This window comes from Nothoprocta perdicaria, unplaced genomic scaffold (assembly GCF_003342845.1).
Source record: "Nothoprocta perdicaria isolate Ctin4 unplaced genomic scaffold, notPer1 scaffold_3, whole genome shotgun sequence".
In the NCBI taxonomy this organism is placed as follows: domain Eukaryota; kingdom Metazoa; phylum Chordata; class Aves; order Tinamiformes; family Tinamidae; genus Nothoprocta; species Nothoprocta perdicaria.
This window is the reverse complement of record NW_020455532.1, coordinates 11,518,721-11,524,313: the sequence shown is the minus strand read 5'-3', so window position 1 is coordinate 11,524,313 and position 5,593 is coordinate 11,518,721. Positions and strand designations below refer to the sequence as shown.

The 5,593-nt window shown below is 40.8% G+C and overlaps 1 long non-coding RNA gene across 1 annotated transcript in view; it reads right to left on the bottom strand.

Moving 5' to 3' along the window:
- Positions 1 to 431: 431 nt before the first annotated feature.
- The window catches only part of LOC112949746, a 9,541-nt gene continuing 4,379 nt past the window's right edge, over positions 432 to 5,593 (bottom strand). The window contains exon 4 of the long non-coding RNA XR_003249873.1: positions 432 to 462. This is a non-coding gene — a long non-coding RNA (uncharacterized LOC112949746). The remainder of the gene's footprint in view (positions 463 to 5,593) is intronic.

Here is a 5,593-nt window from a genome sequence, read left to right as displayed (position 1 = left end):
TTGCATTATTCTGGCTTGTTTATCCACAAAATTCAGTAATTAGTAAGCAGCCTCTGAGTCATTAGTATGAATTAGCAAGGTTTTACTATATTATTATCTTTATTAATTATCATAATTATTAGATTTCTTATATTGTGGAGACATTGCTAGCAGCTTTACAGCTAAGGCTGAATTGGCTTTTTTTCAGTTTAAGCAGGATTTAATTCTGTTATTTCCTACAAAAATTAACACATTTCATCACCAAACTTACAGCATCTCTTCAGCAGCCACAAACTGATTTCCTTTAAATGACAGACATCAGAATAGTTGCATTTTAACCATCTTAAAAGCTCTTCTTTTCAAAAACACAGCAATGTTTTCTTAATATCTTCTCAGATCCCTGGAGCATGAGATTCACAACAATCAGCCCTGTCAAACTTTGTACATTCATCTGCCTCCATTAGATCTCAAACAGAGATGGATCTGAAAAAAAAAAAAAAAATCAGTCATCACAAAGTGTTATTCCTATTAATATCCATAAATCCTTTTTTTTTTTCTTTCTTTCTTTTTTCTTTTTGATATACACCCAGAGAGGCTGGCAGAGAAAATGCTCTTTATCAAACAAACCTCCTTGCAGCTCCTCTCATGAACATCTTCATCGTTTGTACTCATTGGATTGTCAAAAGAGACAACCTGACACCAGCTTTCCATCCCAGACCCCCTTGACCAGACCCACAAGCTCTGAGCTAGCGGTAGGAAAAGGAAGGTTGAGCATCTCTCATTGAGCAGCAACCTCTTGGGGGTTGGAGATGCTGAGCTTCATGATGATCTGCCCCATGGATACCAGCCTGGACAGGCCCTGTCTCCACAGAAGCTCATCTCGCCAAGCGAGGAGCTCGCATCCAGGCAGTGGGAAGATTGCGGGATCAGCACCAGCCCACACACCTGCTGTTGGCACCTACGGAGCCTGCAAGAATAACTAGGCTGATAGACCTCTGAGGACCATCCATGAAAAATCTGGGAGGAGAGCTAGAGAAGGGGGGCATAAATGAGACAGATCTGCAGGCAGGGAGAGGATGCTCAGCCCCAACACTGCGGTTTGGGGGTTTTGCCCTTCGTGTCATATCAGAGTCATTCCTCTTCTCCTAGCTGAGCCCCAGGAAAGCTGGGACTTGTCTAGCACAGGAAGAGCTAGGCACCACATGGACCTGGAGAGAGCATGGAGATCCGTGGCATGGACATCCTTCAGAGCAGTCAGCTTTCCCTTGACTCCATGGACCAGCCTTTGATTAACTCCCCAGGAAACCAGGAAAAAAAAAGAGCAAATACCTTACATTTTGGCTAAACATCAAAGGAGAGAGAGACAGGCCATAGTGGCAAACAAACAGCAACAGCAAACCCAGTGACACCACTGGCCTCAAGAGCCAAACCCAGCCCTAGCAAGGGAGAAGAAACTTGGTTCTTGTTAGCAAGCTTATGAGTAAGTGACACCCAAAGCACAGAAGCTCCCTGGTCTGTGTTGACCAGGTCATCGAGAGAAGACCACAAACATGACAAGTCACATTTCATGCCTAACATTGCTGGTGGAACAGAAACAACAGCACCATTACCTCAGCAATCCCACTTAAGCCAAACAGGCTGCTCACAAAGAGGAGAAAACTCTGTAATGAGCATTGCTAAATATCAGACTGAACCTGAATAACGATAATTTCAAAGGCACTTTTTAAGAGCATGAAAAAGCGGCTGAATTTATCAGATTCATTATTTGTTTCCAAGTAGCCCTCCAGCACTCACTGGTCTTTAACTGTAAAAGTATATTCTCATTTCCAGCATACCCCCTAAAATGCCTTCTCACATTATTTTTAAAATAATTTAGTACTGCACAGATTATTATTTTAAAATATGGATATCAATTTTCCACTGTATTATGCAGCTATGTTTTGACATTTTAGTCTTATCCCCAGTTTGTGTCTGAGAACTCCTAATCATACTATTTAATTCCAAGCTACACTTCTCATTTCTGCTCAGAAGTATATAGATCTCTAAATATTCAGTAGTCTGAATGGGTATGAAGAATGCTGAACAAATGGATGAAGCCAATTGCCAATAAACACAATGCAAATGTGTACATTAAAATGCAGTGAAATTGGATTAATTAAGTCCACATTGCATCTGGATTTACATGTAACACAAAACAAAATTAAATGCAACTCAGAAATTTCCCATTTCCTGAAATTAGGTCTGCCTGGAGGTGTGTTCATTTACCTGAGTGGGCTCTGGCTTAGGGACTGTGCTGGTAAATAAAAACATCCGCAATCTAGATAAGCTAGATTTGACCCACAAATCAAGGTTATGCATTTGGCATTTTGTGTCATTTAAAATCTAATGTAAAATTGCATCTTTCTGCTTACAAAACAGATGGTATTAGGCCTTCTTTTTGGCATCGGGTTTTGGTACCTGTCCAAAAAATCTTCTTGACATCCTTTAAATGCAGCTATTTAACCACCTGTCACTTTAGATGCCCATTGAATTTCTGACAGGAAAAACATTATTTTGTCTACACATTATTTCATGACACGGGAAACGTAGCACATATACGGCAAAGTTTACACATTGTGTGAAAATCTCTTTAAAAAAGGAGGAGAGTTGTTACATGCTACTAGGGCAATTACTCCGTAATTAATGTCATTGATAGGATAAAGCATTCCAGAAATGCAAATATAACAAAACAAACCGAGCTCCAACGTGGTGGAGAAGCATTAAGGACACTCATGCATCTGCTTACGTTCTTCAGCCCAAGGGAAGGAACCTGCTCTCCAGTCAAATGCAGAATCATACAATTTTTATGACCAAAACACTTTTTACTCCCCCAAAAAAATCTCTCTCAACACAAATGCAGTGAATCCACGAGGCTGCAACACTCAGCTATATCTGGTGCTTAAGGCAGGTGATGAAAAGTTCTGACATGTCCAGGCTGTTTCCTTCTTAAGCATAAGCATTTGATGAAAATGTTCTTCCACGTTAAGCAACCCGTGGACTCTATGGGCATGCTAGGGGTTCCGCCAGCTCTGACCTCTGCAAACGCAATGAGATGCTGCCAGTCCCTGGAGAGCCAGAGCTAAACATCTAATCTCCCTCTTGCACGGGGCCCTACGAGCAGGTCTGCTGCCTGTAACCAAGTGCTACAAAAACACGCGAAACCATCTGTCACCTTCTCTGCCACTTCCATAACAGAAGAAATCCATCCCAGGTGCAGCACTACAACACCAGAGATGAATTTGGCTTCACATCTTTAATTTTGCCGCGCGGCAGCTCGCAAGAAGCATTGCTTTTGATTTCAAGGATGTCACCTACTGTGACCACGTTGAACAGTTTCTCCAGTGCTCTTCCTCCCCAAGTAACGGAGTCATTTTTTACAGGCGTGCATCTCGGAGATTGAATCATCTCGCCATATCGCATCGAGGGGCAAAGCCCAGCACTCCCCTTCCACTGCCCACAGAATTAATCTTTCTTAAAGCATCTCCGAGTTTGCAACGCAGAGTCATTTTTGTCTTATAAATGATCATCCAAGCTCAGCATAGGTGGCTTTTTTTCTCTGAAATTATTCCGTATTTTGGCGGCAGGAGGGAGTGCCCATCCTCAGCCCGCTGAAAAGATTGGCGCCTGATCTTTAGAAATTAATTCTTTTTTAATTTTTTTTTCCACTGGGTCCACGCGGCTGCGCTTCGCCCGAGTGAGGAGAAAAATTATCTATTGTGAAATTTGCCAATTGATCTAGGATTAAATGTCAAAATTCATTTTAGCTCAGTTTCATTGCCATGAATTTTTGCAGCGCTCCCCATCCTGGGTTTCGTCTCCTGCCCAGTAGATCATTGCTAGCCATTTTGTGGCAGAGTGGGAATTTCCCTAGGCAGCCTGTGAATCGAAATACACACTCTCTACTTTAATAACATTTTTTTGCATGTCTTCATATGCATGAGACGCTACACCCCTGCCTGGGAAGAGACAGACCCCAAAGGGCCTTGCCTTGAGATTCCGGCTAGGATTATATCCCACTTTGCACCCACTATAAATATTACTCTTTCCTTAGGATAGAAAGTTACCTTTTTAAAACCCAAAATGTGAGCAAACCCGGAGATAACCTGTGATGGTTTCTAGCTGTTTCAGCCCAACCTGGGCTGATTTCTCTATCCTCAGACAATTCATCGCTGTCCTGGCAGGGGTGAAGAGAAGCAAGCACAGGTTGGATGGCAGGCTAGCATGGGGCATTTGCAAGGGCACTGCCAAGACATCTGCAAGCCTAAAGCTTTGTACCAACTTCCATGGGGTATCAGCACCCCATGGAAGCAGCGGTGGGTGAGCAAGCAGCCCGGCTGAGGATGGGCTTTGCATTGCAATGGTAGAACTGGAGAATCCAGCAAGCTCAGGAGGAGGAGGAGGGGAGCCTTCATGGGCAAACGCCCCCGAATTACCTCCTCCTGCAACGAGAACGTCCAGCTCAGTTTCAGGTTACACCCAGCACTCTGCTTCTCGCGGGGCTTGTACTGGGCAGAAACAGAGATCCTCTTTCAAAGCGAAAACCGAAAAACGTATCATTTTGATAATGCTGGGGTGAGATGCTGCACATATTTGCAAACTTTTTCCCCACCTTTTGCTCTCCTGCTTGCAGAAACATTTCACAGAATTAGAACAGATTAAAATCTCTCTCTCTCTATATATATATATACACACACTCTCTTTTTCTTTTTAATAAATTTATTATTTTGGAGAAAAGGAAATACATTCACTTTTAACTACAAGGATATCCCCATCCCATCACTCAGATGTGCCCTGCTTGCTTCCAGCTGCTGGGAGAGGTTGGAGACATCCATTCTTAGCCCCAACATCTCAATCAAATACCCCAAACTAATTAGAGTCCTCTTCCTCCCTAGGCTCTCCCACACCCTTATTCCCTTTTCCTCTACCCCCTAATGTCCCCTTTCCACAGCTCCTCTCATCCCTGCCTCCCTTTTGCCTCCAGGGCTTGAGCCCAGGAGCTTCCTCTTTTCTCCATAGTTGCACAAGTCTTTTTTTCCCCCAACTCCCTCTTATAATAAATCAAAGCTGGAGCTTCAACACAGGCAACAAGTACCACAACACCTAACAATCCTTTAGTTATCTGAAGTTTCCTAGTTTCTGCTGACAGGTTCAAAAACTTGAAACCTTACTTTATTCTCTTCTGTGCTGTAAAAGGAGAAAAAGTCCAGAAAACCTCGACCACAAGCGAGCCAAACACCACACATTTTATTATATGGCTGTTTTGAAGGAGATAAATAGTTTCTGCAGGCTAAAAGGAGAATATAAAAAATATAAAAAAAAATATAAAAAATATAAAAAAAAATATAAAAAATATAAAAAAAATATAAAAAAAATATAAAAAAATATAAAAAAATATAAAAAAATATAAAAAAATATAAAAAAATATATAAAAATATATAAAAATATATAAAAAATATATAAAAAATATATAAAAAATATATAAAAATATATAAAAAATATATAAAAAATATATAAAAAATATATAAAAAATATATAAAAAATATATAAAAAATATATAAAAAATATATAAAAAATA